Genomic DNA, 20,641 nt, shown 5'->3' with positions numbered 1-20,641 from the left:
TATACAATATTGAAATTTAAGAGCACAATTTCATCTAGACAAAAATAACATGTGGGACAAATTCCAAAGTATTTCAAATACATTCCTGGAGTGACTTTATTTAGTCTAAATATTAATCTCAACTGTGCCGTTATTCAGCCAACGGAGAAACGCTAGCCTCTGGACTTTTAGAATTAAAGGGGCAAATTCATCATTCCTCTTACACCTCTTTTTGGAGAAGAAAAGCCAAAAGACCTCCAGATTGTACGCTGCCTTTGACAAGTCTACGAAAAAGGGGACGTGGGGAGGATGGGGCCATCAGCCCGGAAATACTGAATCACATCAACTGTAGCTCCTAGCTGCCATATATTTCATTCCAGAGCTGGAGGAGGCAGGAAATTTATGACGAGGCCTGTGCCTCCTCTGGAAGGACAGCCCTCATCAAGGCCAACATAGCACACGCCGGCCTTGATAAATCAGGGCCAAAGTTTCTTTTACTGGCTACAGCAGGCTTCCTCGGAGTAATGATTTGCATTAATTAATTCAGATCTACTTTTGGGGACTCGTTTAGTCTTCAGGGGACCAAACACCTACGTTTGTACCTTTGCATGATATTTTGTTGATGGCAAAGATACAGTATAAGGGTACTATCACATTTGTAGCAGAGGATTCCGGCAGGCAGTTCTGTCGCATGCATGCAAACTGATGGCATTTGTCAGATGGATCAGGATCCTGATCAGTCTGACAAATGCATTGAAATGCCGCATCTGTCTTTCCGGTGTCATCCGGAAAAAAGAATCCGGAATTAATTTTTTTCACATTTTTTTGCGGTGCGAGTATACGCAGACCGCAATGCCGGATCCATTTTGCCAAAACACTCGGGGCCGGATCCGGCATTAATGCATGTCAATGGGAAAAAAAAATGCCGGATCCGGCATGCCGGCAAGTGTTCCAGAATTTTGGACAGAGATAGAATCCAAAAAGACTGAACTGAAGACATCCTGAACGGATTTCTCTCCATTCAGAATGCATGGGGATAGAAACTGATCAGTTCTTTTCCGGTATTGAGCCCCTATGACGGAACTCCATGCCGGAAAAGAATAATGCTAGTGTGAAAGTACCCTAAATACATATTTCCCTTACCTGCAAATTCTACATTAAATGAGGGGTGTAACCAAGGGGAAGTAGAACCTGTGGGCCCCAAGGTCCTCCTGTCCATATGAGGAGACCAGTACTGTGAATGATGTGTAGTAGTTGGTGGACTAAGTTACAGATTTTGCATTGGGGCCCATGTACTTCAAGTCTCCTAGGTTTCAACACTTCTAGACTAATCAACACTGTAGCATTTCTATTATTTTATAGTTCACTAGGAGCAACCTTCCTTGTTGCCAACAGCCATATAGCAAAAGAAAAAAGTTATGAGACCACATTACAAACATTTTAGATTTTACATTATACAATATTTTGTGCAAATAAGATGGCTAAAGATCATAAAGTACATATCAGCAAGAAGGGAAAAGCAGTAGAAATGAAAGGCCAAGAAGCAGGATTTGGCAGCATAAGAGTTCATTCAGACGGCCATATCAGTTTGTGATCTGCAAATTGCAGGTCCGCAAAACACGGATACAAGCCACGTGCATTCCACATTTTGTAGATCGCAACCTCCTTCTCCTGTGTAGAAATGCCTATTCCTGTCCGGACAAGAATCGGACAAGTTCTATCTTTTTTGCGGGGCCACAGAACGGAAGTACGGATGTGGAGAGCACACAGTGTGTGAATTGCGGAACATATGCGGACAGAAATATACGGTCGTGTGAATGGACCCTAAGGGAGAGAGCAACACATTGGAATTTGCAAATGTATACAGCAAATACCACTGCAGGTCCACACCCCAAATCTTGCAATTTTTATACCCATTAGCATTGCTCTCTGGGCAACATGAATCTTAGGCATAGTAGTCTGCAATGTACTCTCTAATCATACCTACTGGCTGCTCTCTATCCCTCCTTCATGCTTTACCCTGAAGTCATGCCTCTTCACATTGAATGCTGCGTAGTAGCAGAAGCCAAGCACTCACTAGGGGCCGGTGCAGGAAGAGCAAATTTCAGTTTGAATCAAATGCGTAGGAACTAAAAGTAAACTAGCAGTAAAACAACAAAAAGGTGTATTAATTGTCTAATAGCAGTTCATTTGCACACATATACAGAGAGCCATATAGGTCTTGATAAAACGGATCCTAGAATCTTGACAAAACTGCAAAATAATAGAAGCACAACCTGTCAGACTAGAACGCACATAACGTGCAGCCTAAGGGCACCATAAGGGCAGTTTGAGTTGTGAAAAACGTGCCGTGTGGGAGCGTAAATTCCCAATGTGAACTCTGCTCCATTGACCGGAAAACACACAGAGTTATAATGCTGTGTGTCTCTGCCCAACCTCAACTGTAATGTATTGTTCTGATGGCAATGTGTCAGTACTGAAAGACTGAAAAGTGCTAGACGGCTTGAAAAAGAAAATAACTAAATTATTATTATAATATCAACATTAAAATATATTTATAATTTGTTAGGGGATAATTCTAACAAGGGCTGGTTTGGGTGGGTGGCTGATGTGCAGCAGGACGGATGCTCAATAGTGTTCGTGACCTACGCTGGGCACCACCACGTCCATACGGCAGAACGGCACACTCACAAACCAAAGTGAGAAGTTAGGTTGGGATTCTTGTATATATGGGATCCCAGTACCTTGACCACATCAATACACATACGGGGTGTCCCTGTAGGTAATAGAAGGGATCTGCACAAATTAAATCCCCCACAAACCCCCCTCTGCTGAGCTGCAATTATGACCCTGCCTAGTAACACTATTCTAGAGCAAACTTCTCATCAGGAGCACGGAGGGCATTATATGCAGAGGCGCCCAACTAGCAGAGAGGATCGGCGTTCCCTGCTGCCGTATGGACGTGGTGGTGCCCAGCGTAGGTCACAAAAACTATTGAGCATCCGTCCTGCAACACATCAGCCACCCAAACCGGCCCTTGTGTTAGGGGATAATTCTATTTTAATGTTGATATTATTAGTATTATTATTAGAATAATAGTTTTGTCATTTTCTTTTTAAGCCATTCACTTTTGATTAGTGACGGCAAACACCTTTATCAATGACGTATCAGTGAACGAGGTGTCAGTACAAATCATTACATATGATGTTGGGCAGAGACACACAGCATTATAAAGCATTATTAGGGCTCATGCACACAACCGTTGTTTTGCGGTCCGTTTTCACGTATCCGCTGTTCCGTATCAGTTTTTTTTCTCTGATTTAAGTCATCTTCCGTTTCGTTATTCCACAAAACATACGTATGGTTTCCATACGCAATCAGTTTTTTGCGGATCCGAAATGGAAGCAGTAACTTATTAATCACCAAACACATGAGCAATATGGGCCGGGCATAACCTTTAAGAGGCATGTCTAGAATTGTTTCTGCCCTCTCCTGTTTCTATAACTCTTTCTACGCTTGCTGAGTGGGTGGGCTTTTTCTGGTGCGAAGTCAAATCATGCTGTTTACCCTAAGGCCTCTTTCACACTACAGTATTTTGCGTTCCGTATACGGTCCGTTTTTTGCGTTCCGCATACGGTCCGTATACGGAACCATTCATTTCAATGGTTCCGCAAAAAAACGGAATGTGTTCCGTATGCATTCCGTTTCCGTATTTCCGTTTTTCCGTTCCGTTGAAAAGATAGAACATGTCCTATATTTGGCCGAGAATCACAGTCCGTGGCTCCATTCAAGTCAATGGGGCCGCAAAAAAAACGGAACACATACGGAAATGCATCCGTATGTCTTCCGTATCCGTTCCGTTTTTTGCGGAACCATCAATTGAAAATGTTATGCCCAGCCCAATTTTTAATATGAAATTACTGTATACTGTATTTGCCATACGGAAAAACGGAACGGAACAACGGAACGGAAACGGAACCACAACGGAAGCAAAAAACGGAACAACGGATCCGTGAAAAACGGAACGCAAAACACTGAATGCAACATACTGTAGTGTGAAAGAGGCCTAAAACTGAGGGACAGACTGCAGCTGCATACCCCTTATACCCCTCAACCTCTGCAGAGAGATTTCTTGTCGACTAAAGAAAGTTTACAGGGAACCTACAGGCAGGGAATGTGCGTACTACTGCAGCAATGTGAAGGGTCCACTAAATTATTACTACGCTTCATGTACTGCCGATTTATGCAAAAATAAGTGTGGATCCTGTTTAGAAGTCTTCAGTACTACTGTAGACCGACCTGGAGTATAATTGTTTTCTGCTGAATAACACCTTGGTGGAAGAAGGGTGCCTAGTATTTTATGCCTCAAAGGTTTGCCTTTTGGATTTCAATGGTTTTAGAAATGATACTGTAACAACAAATAACAGGGTATTCGATACAGTTCTTTGGCGTAGCATGCTACCTTCTAATTACTCTTACCATGACACAAAGAATTATATAGTAATTGCAAGCTTTCTAAAGAAGAGATCAGGGACCTCGTATACAAGGTCTCCCTGTTCCTGGCAGTCAAAATAAATAAATACATATAATAATTATAATGTCATACATTGATCAAATAAAGGATTTTTTCACAGCATTTGTCCCCATGACTGTATGAAGAAATGTGTCCCATGATATCATGATGTAAATACGTGCAAACTAGAACATTCAAGTGTGATAAATAAAGGACAAATCCCACCACGCCGCTACACCCGCATGTAAAGCTTAGCATGTTCACACGACGGATTCTTACTGCATCAAAATCCAATGCATATCTCGCAGGTTTTCATTTTGAACGGTGCGATCCCATGCTCGGTTTGGCTCCTCTGAACGAAGGTAAACCGTGCGCAGGATTCTGCTGTGGCTTTCCAAGAAGTCAGTGTAGTAACTGCACCAAGGATGGACTTGTCTGGAAAACCGCGCAGAAAAAAAATCCTTGGCCGCATGAACTGCAGTGCGGCCTCCCCTTGAAAACAATGCGAGACAGTTTCAGCGCAGATTTAGTATGGTTTTCTACAGAAACCGTGTGTTTAAAAAAAAAAATAATAATCTAAATAAAAAAAGCTATTTGAACATACTCCAAGAGTGCCTGCACATGTTGAGGATTATTTGCGTGGTGAGAGTAGAGCAAATTTTCATAAGAATCTGTAGAAAGGTGCGGATTTGGGGAGGAAACAGAAAAATCTGCAAGAAAATCAGTGTGTAAAATATTGGGGTAATTTATTGAGACCGGTGTTTTAGACGCCAGTCTTAATAGCCTATGCGCTGGCACATAATGCGCCTAAGTTATGTAGAGGCACGGCCTTTGCGACTAAATCTGCAACAGATATACCGTAAAGTTTGGCGTCTAATAAATGATCTCCTATGTATGTAAAGCCACACCCGTGTGCAGCGAGCCTTACTGACAAAATACATGACATATGTAATACTGCAGTGGCTTTTTCTTGCTTATTTCCAGCGACGGTCTTTTTATTTCTATGGCAACAGTTCTTTCTACAGTAGGTTCTCAATGTTATATATGTATGTGGGTCATAAAGAAAAGCAAGCGTTGCAAAGTTGAAGGCTTCACCATATTTAATACAGCTCTAAAACGTCCATTTGATGGTTGATGAAGACGTGCATACCGGAGCACATTTTCATACAAGGTCTACTGAAGCACTGGCAGCCATTTTGTCTATGAATAAATCATTCATACAGACATTTGTGTCTCTTTTGCATGTTAATGTCAGCACAAGATGTTTTCTTTAGGATACACTACATGACAGCTGGAATTTCTGAAGGCTACGTTTGACATTCTTGTAGAATTGTAGATGTAGGCCAGTGTGAAGTGTGATGACTTGGTGTATACATTAATGTTCAAGAATTAAAAAGGAGCAAAGAACTCTTTAGATATGTAATAAATGAAGGTAGAGAATTTAAGAGCCTGGAACATCATTTAGGGGAGGTACTGGCTTTGTATACAGACTTTGGGGCAATGCTCATCTCCTTAAAAGGGGTTGTCCCATAATTTGTTTTAAAAAAATTCTACTTTTTTCAAACCAGCACCAGGATCTGAATAGCTTTGTAATTGCATATAGTTAAGAATTTTGTATAGAGAGTTATTCACTAGTATCCATCTGTATATCGCCACCTGCTGTCTGCTCTTTTTCTAATTGCCATGTCCTGCTCACTGAGATGGAAGCACATGCCGAGTTTCATCCTTCAGTAAGGCTGGGTTCAGACCTGAGCGTTCGGAAACGAGCGCTCTGTATGCGCGATTGTACGGGCGTTTACAATCGCGCATACAGAGATTGCCGTTCACACATTGTCGCGCGTTCCCGAATTTCTATGTGCGGGAACGCGCGACAAACGCCCAAAAAAAAGCTCAAGCACTTGTTTGAGCGTCGGGCGTTTTACAGCGCGATCGTACGCGCTGTAAAACGCCCAGGTGAGAACCATTCCCATAGGGAATCATTGGTTCTTGCCTGTTGTGCGTTTTACAGCGCGTAGGAACGCGCTGTAAAACGCTCAGGTCTGAACCCAGCCTAAAAAGGACACACCCCTGAGAAAGATCCCACACAGATAAATCTAAAATTGAAATAAATCTAGCAGCACAATTGGACCAATAAATGGGAAGATCTCTGGATACATGTGAGGTATATGGCTGGTTCTAAGTTCGTCATGTACTATATGCTATCCAATTTTTACTTTTACATTAATCCTGAGATAAGGAGAGTCTGTGTCCATGTCAGACAGAATCCTAACACTAACTGTCCGAGTATGGATATCCGCAACCCCTGCTGGCCATCTTTCTGGTCCAACTTCTCCTGCATTCAGAAGTGGACCAACATGCTCCTTATCTTCCCCGATTCCTCAGAGAAGAAGGTGAAGTGGCTCAGACACCATTCATTCCTACTTCTAAATCCATAGAGATATATAGCTATATTTCTCTAAACAGTGGAGATGTATTTATAGAGTTATTACATACCATATGTATCTCTGGGGCTACATGTGAGGAGCTATTTTCTATGCAGGGAAAGAAGGGGTTAACAAGAGCCAATTGTAATGCATCATGTGAGATGCAGGTGCTTGAAGGTCTCATGTGACAAACTGCTGCCTGTCCACAGAAAGGGAAGAAAGTCCTCCAGATATGTAAATAAGAGTTTTTAATTCATGGAATAATCCCCTTTAAAAAAAAAAAAAAAAAAAAAAAAGTCAAATATTGACTCTGTATAAAACAAATGGTCGCTCAAGGCAATATTGATTAGCTCCGGGATGGCCATTGTATGTTGAAACCATTGTAACTTGAGTCTCTATGGAAAACTAATAATTGGTTCCAAAGATCCTAATGCCATCCCATGATAAGATAAAGTGAAAATTGATCAAATTAGTCAGTGATAAAGGAAGTAATTTTTAACCAAAGAGAAGAAACGTATCCAAACAAAGAAAGGATTGAAAAATGTTCCACAGTATTCAATCCAAAGTATTTTCTTCTTCTTGGATTACAGAAAAGTGTGAGCTGCATAACGTGCACATTACTTGTGTAACAAAAGCTGAACATTGTCAGCAACCCTTCTGGGGACCCCACTGTCTTCTTCTAGGCCACAACTGAAGCCAGTGTCAAACGACTGGGCCTTTAATACACAGGAAAGTCTATACCCTACATGGGCTTTAGGCACACCATAAAATGGTCGCTCAGTAACACAGCAAGCCACACTTTATGGAGACGTAGAGTGCCAGGGCTTAAGGCAAAGCTGTTGTTTCCCCCCCCCCCCCCCCAATTTTACACTGACAAAAAGAGAGTAGCAGGGATATTTAGACCAGGATAGTAAAATATTTCATCTTCACTCTGAAATTTAAATATATATTTTTGCTTTACTAGCAACATAGGCAAGAGCCTGTGGTTTAAAAGCCTTAAGATCTGGAAGAAAATTCATGACTAATGTGGTTCATTGAGGTATTTTCACCACAGGATAAGCTGCAAGTAAGATGGTCAGCTGAAATACACAAAAAAAGCAGCCAGAAATCCACTAGGCAAAATGCTGAGAAGTTACATAAATGCTGAGCAATGCGTGCATGCCAAAATGAAGCAGCGGACATACTTTTCTTACAAGTATGCAAATTGTAAATGGCATCTTTTAAACTTTTATAAACATTTCACGTCATGGTCCATGCACATTTTAGCTCATAGAAGGGAAGTATGCAATAGTGTAGCAATCCAATACACTTGGGGAGGTGCCGGTTTTTCTGTACAGGCGACACTTGGGGAGGTGCCAGTTTTTCTGTACAGGCGACACTTGGGGAGGTGCCGATTTTTCTGTACAGGCGACACTTGGGGAGGTGCCGGTTTTTTCTGTACAGGCGACACTTGGGGAGGTGCCGGTTTTTTCTGTACAGGCGACACTTGGGGAGGTGCCGGTTTTTTCTGTACAGGCGACACTTGGGGAGGTGCTGTTTTTTTCTGTTCAGGCGACACTTGGGGAGGTGCTGTTTTTTTCTGTTCAGGCGACACTTGGGGAGGTGCTGTTTTTTTCTGTTCAGGTGACACTTGGGGAGGTGCTGTTTTTTTCTGTTCAGGTGACAATTGGGGAGGTGCTGTTTTTTTCTGTTCAGGTGACATCTGTAGAGAACAACAGGCTTCTGCAGACTGGGTCTGCATAGTCACCTGAAGAAGCAACCCCTGTTAGTAGCTAATCTATAGATTAAAGGAAACCTTATAACTAAGTTGTAGCACTTTTAAACATCTTTCCAAATTGATGGCTTTTGATTCTCAGCAGTGTTGCATACCTGAGAAAATTAAGTAGCAAAAATTCCTGTGCAACCCCATTTATTGGTGATTGGCGTGGATGATGCCTCACACGTTGTCCTCTCTAAACCTAGTTAATGGTTCATTGAATTATTTCCAGAAAAAGCGTCACCCTCATCCAAGTGCAATGGCTGGTATTGCAAGTTTATCCCTATTCAACTAAATGACTACCAACTTATAGTTGGACCAGGAGGCCACATTTTCTAGAAGCATAATGTTCCATAATCCTAATTAAAAGATGCAAAATATCCAAGAGTAATCTTAATAACTTGAGTATGAGGATTCACACGCATGGACATTAGCCCCTTCATGTGCTTGTAAAGTTGCTTCAGCTTAACCCTGCTGAGCAGATCTGGAATGCGTTTTACAATGGCATAGTTTTCTCCTGAATTCCAGCTTCCTCTACGCTACCCGTCATTCAAACTGGAAAAACCTGATCGTCGTAAAGAATACTGAGGTCAGAGAGTACAGACATACATCTTTATCCACCATGTTGGATGTCAGGGATAAATGAAGACTATTGCTCAATGGAGTGATCAAACATGGGCGATTTTCAGAAATGTTCCTAGAATCCTGAACAATTTTGACAAATTGTTCTTCCTAATCTATAGGGGTCTATAGAGGACCATGGGCGTCAATTAATGAGGTTGCACAATGCTGGCTTTCAATTGATGTAAATATTCATGGCACAAGTGGTGTTATAAATGGTGGATTTGCATAGGATTACACGCATGTACAAGTGCTCTGTCATTCCTGTACTATACAGTTGAATGTGAGCATCATGTCCCTTTATGGAAAATAATAAATACATTGTAAAATTAGTAGACAAAACTTGGGGGCAACTGCAATCATAACTGGCAATAAGTTTGTTACATCTCTGTGGAGGAATTTTGGCCAACTCTTCTTTTTAGAACTGTTCAGCCACATTGGAGGGTTTTTGAGCCTGAACGGCTTGCTAAGGTCATACCACAGCATTTCAATAGGATTTAAGTCAAGACTTAGAGACCAGGCCACTCCAAAATCTTCATTTTGTTTTTTTTTAGCAATTCAGAGGTGGACTTGCTAGTGTGCTTCGGATCATTGTCCTGCTGCAGAACCCAAGTACGCTTGATCTTAAACGGGTTCTCCAGGAATTAATGAAAATACTTAAATATCACTGTATTAGAAATATATTCCCTTTAGTACCTTTCATTAGTTAGAATGGTTGGTTTTGTCTAGGGATCAATCATTAGGAGAAATAAAATAGCCGCCGCACTATTAGTGCACACAAAACCTGTCCTAATCACACAGACAAATCTCATTTCTAACTAATGAAAGGTAATTTTGGGAATATATTTATAATAAAGTAATATTTAAGTATTTTCATAACCCCTGGAGGACCCCTTTAAGGTCACAAACTGATGGCTGGACATTCTACTTGAGCATTCTCTGGTAGAAAGCAGAATTTATGATTCCATCAATTACAGCAAGTAGTTACGGTTCTAAAGCAGCCCAAGACCATCAAACTACCAGCATGATATCTGTACAATGTTTTCTGAAATAGTTTTATGCCAGGTTTAACGGGAGGCACACCTTCCAAGAAGTTCCACTATTGCCTTGTCAGTCCACAGCATATTTTCCCAAAAGGTTTGGGGATTAAGTTGTTTTTGGCACATGTGAGCCTGGCCTTTGTGTTCTTTTTGGTCAGTAGTGGTTTTCGCCTTGGAACTCTCCCATGGATACCATTTTTGCCCAGTCTCTTTCTTATTGTTGAGTCATGAACACTGACCTTAACTGAGGCCTGCAGTTCTTTAGATGTTTTTCTGGGTTCTTTTTGTGACCTGTCAATGCACTCTTGGAGTAATTTTCGCAGGCCAGCCACTCCTGGGAAGGTTCACCACTGTTCCATGTTTTCTCCATTTGTGGATAATAGCTCTCACTGCGGTTAGCTGGAGTCCCAAAGCCTTAGAAATGTCTTTTTAACCTTTTCCAGACTGATGGATGTCAATGACTTTCTTTCTCATCTGTTCTTGAATTTCTTCGGATCGGGCATGATGTGTTGCTTTTTGAGATTTTAGCCTGCTTTATGTCAGATAGGTTCTCTTCAAAGGGATTTTCTGAGTTTTTGATACTGATGACCTACCCTCAGGCTAGGTCAGCAGTATCTGATCAGTGGGGGTCCGGCACCTGGGACCTCTGCTGATCACCTGTTTGAGAAGGCAGCGGCACTCACGCAGCGCCATGGCCTTCTCACAGCTTTTCCTAGACCAGTGATGACACATTAATCTGTCACATGGCCGAGGAGTAGCTCAGCCCTGTTCAAGTGAATGGTGCTGAGCGCGATACAAAGCACAGCCACTATACAATGTACAACGCTGTGCTTGGTAAGCTGCGAGAGCACCGCTGCCTTCTCAAAACAGCTGATTGGCAGGGATCAGGGGTGTTGAACCCCCACCGATCAGATACCAATAACCTACCCAGAGGATAGATCATCAGCATAGAAATCCTGGAAAACACATTTAGGGTTCATTCACACGTCCATAGAATGGGTCCACATCCGTTACGCAATTCTGCGGAACGGGTTCAGACCAATTCATTCTCAATGGGGACGGAAAGGATGCAGAAAGCACACATTGTACTGTCCGCATCTGCATTTCCGGTCCGCGGCTCCCGAAAAAAATAGAACATGTCCAATTCTTGTCCGCAATAGCATTTCTATTTAGGTGCAGGCCCGGTGTATTGCGGATCCGCAATACGCAACGGACGTCTGAATAAACCCTTAAGCTAGAAAAGCAATACATTTATAATGCTGCGCGATTTCACGTTATGATCCTGACCAGAAATTTTTCAGAGAAAAGGCAACATGAAACAATAGGCTCTGATTGGTGGCTACAATACAGAATAGCATGGTGCGAATGCTGCCAAAGTTCAGATACCCCTTGCTGTCAGCACAGTGCCAGTCAGCCTTGAGCAATGCGAGACAATCTGGTTACTATGGATATAGCTTTACGAGTTCTTCATTCAGCCATATTACGGCTGGATATTAATCACCAGACACCATCATGGACAGTCCTGACTCTGCCACTAAATATACACTTTACCACAACCATGTCAAGGGTTGTTGGGCGCTATGTTCAGAGCAACCAGTTTGTCTCAGGTCAAACTCCTGGCCAAAAAAAGCATTTACAGAGTGTTTGGGAAAAATGAAATCATATTTGTTTTATACTGGCATATTAAAGGGGTTCTCCGGGATTTACATATTGGTAACCTATCCCAAGGAAGGGGTGCCAGCCGATCAGCTGTCTGATAAAGTCACAGAGCAGCTGACCAAGCACAGCGCCGCACATTGTACAGTGGCTGTGCTTGGTACTGCACCTCAGCCCCATTCTCTTCTATGAGGCTGAGCTGCGCTCAGGCCAAGTGACTGATGAACGTGAAAGCCTAGGAAGAGGCCTAAGTGCTGCCGTAGTGCCACTGATGCATCCATGACATGCCTGTATACTGCATGTGACCACTGCAGCCAATCAGTGGCCTCAGTGGTATATGGCATAAGACTGCAGAGGCCCGCGATTGGCTGCAGTGCTCACCTGCAGTCATGAAGGGGTAAGGATTGGAGTGGCAGAGCTGAAATAGTACATTCACTGGTCCACATCCCCTCTATTTCTATTATTTTAACATTGTCAATGCCGTTTAAAAAAAAATATATACTTTAACAATTCCTTTAAGAAGATTTTGTAAAAATTAAAAGGAGGATAGAGAAGCCTTTTAAGTTGACTACAGAAAAGAAGCTAACTGACAAGTCAGCCAGCACCAGTACGGTCATGTCCAGCGGAGATGGTCACGGATAGAGATGCATGACTGTGTGCAACTATTGTCACGCAAGGTGTTCCACGTCCTCATTCTGATGAAGGAGCCTTATCACTTGTGGCAACCCCATCAACACTTCATGTCCTCTAAGTAGCCGACTGTCAGCCCTCGCCAATTGTCTGTACACATTTCACATACATGACAAGTATGAAAACAAATTCATGTACTGGAACATATATAAAACATCTAAGACAGACAATTATATGTCTAGAAGTTTATAAAACACATCTAAGACAGAGAATTATATGTCTAGTAGTTTATATACACTATGGGGGTTATCTATCAAACTGGTGTCACGTAAAACTGGCTTAGTTGCCCATAGCAACCAATCAGATTCCACCTTTTTTTTTTTTTTGACAGCTCCTTTGGAAAAAGAAAGGAGGAGTCTGATTGGTTGCTATGGGCAACTAAGCCAGTTCTATCAAACACCAGTTTGATAAATGACCCCCATATTACTTGGTGATGCCAGCCTCTAATACACCTGCCTGCTTACTCCAGTGCAGGCAGTGGAATGGTTGTTAGGGAGAGGGATGCAGGGTACCAAGGAGAGCTACTCATGGAAGCTAAGGCAGCTCTCCACGCCCCGCACCTCTGCGCATGCGTGAGTCAAAGACAAAGGAATTGGTAATTACTGTAAAGTCTCATTCATTTGCACTGCAGTATTCGGACCGTCTCCCGGGCGCACAGCTGTCAGTCCCTGCCATTCTCTCTCTCTGATCACTCATTAGATATAGACATTATGAGATATATATATATATATATATATATATACACATTATGAGATAGATATATATATATATATATATATATATATATATCTAATTTATTCATATCATATCATAGGACATGAGCAGGCTATATAGATAGGTATTCAGGGTGTGCTCGCTAGCGCAGGACGAGACATCAGTGGGCTCAGCAATGGCTGCAGCAGCAGACCCGGACAGATGTCATCCAGCTGTTGCATATGCATCCAGCCAAGCGCCCCTCTAACAGGGGTCCAGCCCTCGTCACGTCTCCCATCAGGAGCTCCAAAGCTGGGGTGCAGGATGGCAGGGCACCATTAACCCATCCCTGCCCTGGGCTTGTCACAAGCTAGAAACGCCCAGTTCGGATACCGGAGAAGCCACATAATCCGAGACAAAGAAGACCTGAAAAGAACGGTATTTAGGTCATCCCTCCCTCCAGATGCCCTCACCAGCGAGCCCTGTGGCATCCTCACACGTGCGGTCCTCTCTGGACCGGGCACATCACTGGTTAATAAGACCCATGAGCGGGATGGTGTGCGGCTTACCTTGCTGTATAGCCTGTGCACGTCCTGGGTGACAGAGGGTCGTGCCCTGGGTGCCTGTGTCTCCCTGGCTCGGTGGCTGGCACTGGAGTGATTAGCAGGCGCTGGAGCAATGTCTGTGCTGCCGCTGCCGCTGCCTCTGCATTTCTCCCTCTCCCTCCTCCCCTCCTGCTTCTCCTCCCCCGTCTCCCCCCTTCCCTCCCCCACTCCCTCTCCATAAACCATTGTGGGGCTTCTTCTTTTTTTTTTTTCTTCTAATAAATATTAAAGTGTGTGTGCTGATCATGCTTGCACTCAAATTTAGGAAAGCACCCTACCTCTCCTGAGCTGTATCTGGAGATGGCAGCCTTCCTGCCCAGCACTGGATGTGGGGGTGCCCCCCTGGATGGGACCTCTAGGTATCACTGACTGTATGGGCTCCATATCAGATGGCTGGGGAGCTCCTAATTGCTGGGGTAATTACAGGCAGGTGAGCAGCGGCCACCATGGAGATTGCACCCCTTGGACCAGACTTTTTAGTGGAAGGAATCTTTGGCTGCCATTCCTCCCAGGACATGAACAGGTTCTACAGCTTCATTTTGCACATGGTGGGAGTGCTTGAAGTAATTGTCCCAGTTTATATGGAGGCTGACAATCAGCTCAGTTTGGAGAAGTCTCTGCAGATCTGACTTTTTATTTGTATGTATTTGTTCAAATATTTTTTAAGAAAAATTGAAAATGTTCGGTCAATGAAAATGTTCGGCAGTTTGTCTCCCCCTGCAGGGCATGTTGTGCATCGGTCAGTGAGATAACTGACAGATATCTACTACTTGTGTGATATTTCTTCGGTTTTAGGACCAGCCTGTGGTCATCTAATGTAGTCAGCCTAGGACTGGTGAGTGGCGGTGCCTATGGACCTTTTCAAATGGTTGTTAAAGGTGTGTTCACATGTGGTAGACATTTCTGCACGTTAAGTCTGGTGGACCTGCATGGGGTTGTTTCTGCTGCATGTGTTGATTTTCACCAACCAGATTGTGTGGCACAGAGCTGCTCCGTGTGAACGTACCCTTCTAGCTGTAGAACATGAATACTGCTGAATACCGGGTTTACAGTAGCATGGTCCTAGGAAGTATTGATAAGTGGTAAAGCCTCATTCACACGTCCATGCTCAAATCTGTGAGAAGGTGGTCAGTGATGCAGGCGTCAGTCAGGAGAAATCTGCGCTTGGCATCGATATGATGAAGAACCTACCAGGCCGGGTTTACATGATGCAGTTTCGTCATCTTTGCCTTGGTGTTCAGCAATTATTATGGTCTGCTGCGATTAACACTGCATCATGTGAACCAGTCAAATGCTTTTTGTGAGGCCTCTTGCACACGACCGTATGTATTTTGCGGTCAGCAAAAATTACGGATGACAGCTGGCCCTTCATAGAACAGTACTATCGTTGTCCATTATGCGGACAAGAATAGGACAAGTTCTATCCCTTAGCGGAATGGATACGTTGACGGAATGCACACAGAGTTTTTTTTTTTTGCGGATCCGTTAAAATGAATGGTTCCGTATATGGTCCGTAAAAAAATTAAAAAAAATAACGGAATGAAAATATGTTCGTGTGCAAGAGGCCTGAGGGTAAAGGTTAGTGATGCGTTAGGCCCCTTTCACACAGGTGAGTTTTCCGCGCGGGTTGAACGCATTGCACCTGCACTGAATCCTGACCCATTCATTTCTATGGGGCTGTGCACATGAGCTGTGATTTTCACGCATCACTTGTGCGTTGCGTGAAAATCGCAGCAAGCTCTATATTCTGCGTTTTTCACGTAACGCAGGCCCCATAGAAGTGAATGGAGCCGTGTGAAAATCGCAAGCATCCGCAAGCAAGTGCTGGGGACCCAATCTGTATTATTATTCTGAATACAGAATGCAAAGTAAAATAGGGATGGAGGGGTTCAAAAAAATAAATAAATAACTCCCCGAGTCCACTTGATCGCGTAGTTGCAGATCTGTCTTCTTCTGTAATGTTGAGCTGCCGGCTAAGTACCTGTGGTGACGTCACATCACATGATCCAATCACATGGTCCCTCACCATGGTGACGAGCCATGTGATTGGACCATCTGATGAGCACAGTGACGTCATCAAAGGTCCTATTCCTGTGCACAGCAAAGAAGAAGACAGAAGAGATGCCGGCTGCGCAATCAAGTGGATTAAGGTGAGTTAAATTGTTTTTTATTTTATTTTTAACCCCTCCAGCCCTATTTTACTATGCATTCTGTATCTAGAATGCTATTATTTTCCCTTATAACCATGTTATAAGGGGAAATAATACAATCTACAGAACACTTAACCCAAACCCGAACTTCTTCACAGAAGTTCGGGTTTGGGTTAAGTGTTCTGTAGATTGTATTATTTTCCCTTATAACATGCCGATTTTTCTCACGCGCGTGCGAAACGCATTACAATGTTTTGCTCTCGCGTGGAAAAATCGTGCATGTTCCCGCAACGCACCCGCACCTTTTCCCACAACGCCCGTGTGAAAGAGACCTTAGGCCCCTTGCAGACGAGTGTGTGTCACTCTGCGAGTCCGCTGTGCAGCTCCCGGCCTGAGCTGCCAGGGTCACATGGCATTATATTGATTTATGATGCTATGTAACCCTTACAATTCTGGAATGTATTATATGGCACAATGCTGTTAGTGTCATCTAATACATTCCAGAACTTTGAGGCCCCTTTTGACACAAGTGAGTTTTCCACGGGGGTGCAATGCGTGACGTGAACGCATGGCACCCGCACTGGATCCTCACCCATATATTTCAATGGGTCTGTGTACATGATATCAGTTCTGCGTTGCATGAAAAACGGAGCATGTTTTATATTCTGCGTTTTTCAGGCAGCCCTGGCCCCATAGAAGTGAATGGGTCTTCAGTGAAAAACGCATTGCATCCAGAAGCAGGTGCGGATGCAATGCTTTTTATGCTTTTTTTACTGATGGTTGCTAAGAGATGTTGTTTGTAAACCTTCAGGTTTTTTTATCACGCTCGTGAAAAATGCATCAAAATGCATTGCACCCGCGTGGAAAAAAACTGAACGCGATTGCAGACAAAACTGACTGAACTTGCTTGCAAAATTGTGCGAGTTTGGTGGGTGGGTAGCTGGGTATTTGCACTTTCGTTGAAAGGACTGGGGTACAGACATCTGTACGCTGCACTGGGACATGCATTAAAATGTTTTGCACTTGTGAGGAAAACCATGACGCCCGTGTGAAAGGCCTTATTGCCATTCCCCACCGTTATCTTCTGACTGTGGATGCTCTAGAGTTTGGGAATCGGGGCACAAGATCTTCTCATGTACCTCTTCAAGCGGGCTTGGCGGAATATCCAAGTGTGGAATCACTTGTTTGCCAAGACTCGGTATCATGGATGAGTGTGCTTCTTGTGCTCTGGCAGCAGGCACAGTTTCACCGCGCCCAGGGCCAAGGCCTCTGCGTGCACCATTAGCAGCACGGCCACTTCCCCGTCCCTTACTGCTCGCCTTCTGCATATTAAATGGTATATATGCTTGCAAGTATGTCACACGTACACTAGCGCAGGTTTTGTAAGTGTATGTGCAAATAAAGTACTAAATTCAGATATTTCACAAAGTAATAAAGTCACAGATATTTTTAGGATGCACACACGTTAAATGGGTATAGCGCAAGTAAAGTCGCAGTCACCACCGCCTATTATATTGCCGCCACACACAACAATAGTCCTTAAAATAATTTTTGGGTCTATAACAGTGAGACACAGTGTAGGCCATGCTCAGTCTGGGAAACATGGCCGTGTGTCATCTGCATCTCCCGGGCCAACCACGGCTCCCTTGGCCCGAACTGACTGCACCATAATGATTTATGATGCAGTAAGTTCCTATCTGATGGCTGGTCTATGGTACTGTACTTGCATCATCTTGACATACCCTCAGATAAGCATTGACTGTATGTCACTATGATGGAGTCAGGTCAGGGGGGCCATGGTCAGTCTGGGAGATGCGGATGACACACAGGCCGGGTAAAATAGTATTTCGGTTACCTTCTCACCTGGCAGAAAAATCCTCCAGAAAATACAAAACTGCAGATGTATTGTGTGAATTTTGTTGCAGATTGTTATGCGGATTAAGATGCTTTTTTCTATCCGGATTACGTCAAATCAGTAACACATCATTATTAACACAGAAGAATTATATTCCGCAGCGGACCACAGGGCTTTTTGGGTGTATTTTTACGCCACGTGTAATGGTGTTTTGTTTTTTTGTTTCTTTTGCATTCTCGACACTTTTCTGGCAAAAACATTGTGAGGTCACGTGTTTGCTGAAAACCAATAGCGAATTATAAAACACACTACCAAGTGGGTTGTTGTGTTTGTTTGTTTTTTCTACACTCTTGGTAAATTTTTCTAAATCAGCATTCTCTGTATGGCATTTTTTTTTCAGGTGTTTTTTACCGTTGACATAGAAAAACACCTGCAAAAATGCACTTCATATGTTGCCAAAATAAAACAGTTGAAATTCATAGTGTGTTGTGCTTTTTTTTTTTTTAGTATACATCCAGTTCTTTAGTGTCAGTATTTCACAGATGCTTGTGTAAGAAACCAGCCTGTAATTACACCCACAAATATAAAGATATTGATTGTGGGTTAATGAACATTAATTGTAACATTTTACTCCCACCCCCATTATTTTGCACAGTCTCTTGATCTGTTACTACATTTCCTGTAATGTTATGAAAGGCGATGTTCTCGAAATCTCAGTGTTGGTGAAATCAGCTTGGCTGTTAATGGATAAATGTACAGCTGGGGGGGGGGGTGTCCTTGCAGAATTTGCCACTGGCGGTACTGTTTGGAAAGTGTCAGAGTGTGCAAGGACACATGCCCCCACCGACTAGTAACACCCACCTACCTTTAGCCATAAACTTCTAGTAGAAATAATAGAAGAATGGCACAAGAATGTCCCAAAACTGGCATTTCATGTCGAATACAATTATTTGGTAAAACATACAGGAGTGGTGACGGGTCTTCTTTGATGGCATATGTTTAGTTAACTTACATGTATTAGAATAGCTGCTACATTTCTTCCATTTGTATTGAGGAAGAAGAGACACATCTTGAGCTACTCGTGGATCTTCGTTATATTAATGGTCTAGGAGTCCCAAAGTAGGGGAGATGCTAAGGTTAAAGGGGTTGCATACCCCCCAACTTTTTGGACCGACAAAGAGGGACACTTATGGTTAATAGTGTGAAAGATCCATTTTCCTGCATATCTATACACTAACATGATTTTCATTTACACTAGAGCACAAATTATTTAACTAGAAATTTCAAAAACCCAGATCGCATGCAATAAAGAAATATGATACAAGGCTCTAATATACAGAGATGAGCTAAACCCTTTCTGGATCAATATTGTAGATGTATACATGCACGTCAATACATCAGATTAAAGAGGGACATTTATGGAGCAAAGAGGGACACTTGGGAGCTCTGGGGTTGTGCCACTAATAAAAATATGCCGCCCCAACAGATAGCGCTGTGATATCACTTTTCACAAATACCACCATTTATCAGAACTGCCGCATTCTGAAGTTATTAGCCTATCTTTGCCCCTGTGGAAAATCTGTTTTGATATTCAGTTGCCATAAGTTACAGATCTAGTAGGGTTAACACACAAACTCTTAACTTAAATTTCTCATTTCACCACCATGACGGCATAATGTAGGAGATTGACCCCTGTAGGGGCATGAAAACAGAGAAAGATTAAATTGCCCCGCCCACCACCCACCTCAGTGTTTTCCTGCCCACCACCCACCTCAGTGTTTTCCTGCCCCTAGAGTGGCCAGGACAGAGAAAGGCCTCTCTGCTTGTCAGGAGGTGAAGATGTATCTACATATGATTTTATTTATTCCCTGCAGGATAACTCATTGGGGGCTGCGGGCCTTCCTTGGGTTTATAAATCCCCTGTATCGGTTCCCCTGCTCGCAGGTGGTTGTCTACCAAAGCTGAGCAGGGGGAGTGTGCAGGCCTCGCATATGTAGAGTGGATGCCTGTCCTGGTGCTGCACGAATAATGCGCACCTTCCTTTCCCCTGTTGGGATAAGCAGGTGTAGGCAGGAGATTCCACGTGTTGCGTGCGGGCATCTGACATCACTTTGGGTGGCGTGGTAACGCGGTGGCGTTTTCCCAGAAGTACGATTTCACTGGGGTGATGTCTGCCAGTATAAAGCAGCATGGAAGCCAGGGAGGGTCCTGATCCGAGGTCTGAACATCCTAGAAAGCTTGATGCTCTGGCGCTAGTAAACGTAAGTCCCCCACATGGGGAACCCTCTTCTGAGCAGCACTCAGTTACAAATAGCCTTTTGGGGGTATTATAGACAAATTACTACATATAGGGGTGTGTGTATATAATATATATATTCCTCCAGCTGGGTATATACATTGATTTTTCCTCTCTTGCCAATAGTTATCTAAAGAGCCTCAGAAAAGGCCAAAAAAGAGTTTCAAATGTATCTCATGTCTTAAGAAACTCCCTGAGCAATATACAAAAACATTATGCAAAGAATGCATTTCAAGTATTGTGAGAGAGGAACAACTGTCTATGATGGAGGAATTAAGGGCCCTAATACATGACAAAGTTAAATCCTCTCCGGCTTCATTAAAATAAACCAGCCCAGGTCCTCTTCCCCTTAAAAGGCAAAAAA

At 43.2% G+C, this 20,641-nt stretch overlaps 1 protein-coding gene across 1 annotated transcript in view; it reads right to left on the bottom strand.

The window, feature by feature from the left end:
- The window catches only part of BASP1 (brain abundant membrane attached signal protein 1), a 79,578-nt gene extending 65,485 nt beyond the window's left edge, over positions 1 to 14,093 (bottom strand). The window contains exon 1 of the mRNA XM_044294566.1: positions 13,941 to 14,093. The gene's annotated coding sequence lies outside the window, so the exon portion shown is untranslated. The remainder of the gene's footprint in view (positions 1 to 13,940) is intronic.
- Positions 14,094 to 20,641: the final 6,548 nt, after the last annotated feature.

This window comes from Bufo gargarizans, chromosome 5 (assembly GCF_014858855.1).
Source record: "Bufo gargarizans isolate SCDJY-AF-19 chromosome 5, ASM1485885v1, whole genome shotgun sequence".
NCBI classification, from domain to species: domain Eukaryota; kingdom Metazoa; phylum Chordata; class Amphibia; order Anura; family Bufonidae; genus Bufo; species Bufo gargarizans.
This window is presented reverse-complemented; position numbering and strand designations above follow the sequence as displayed.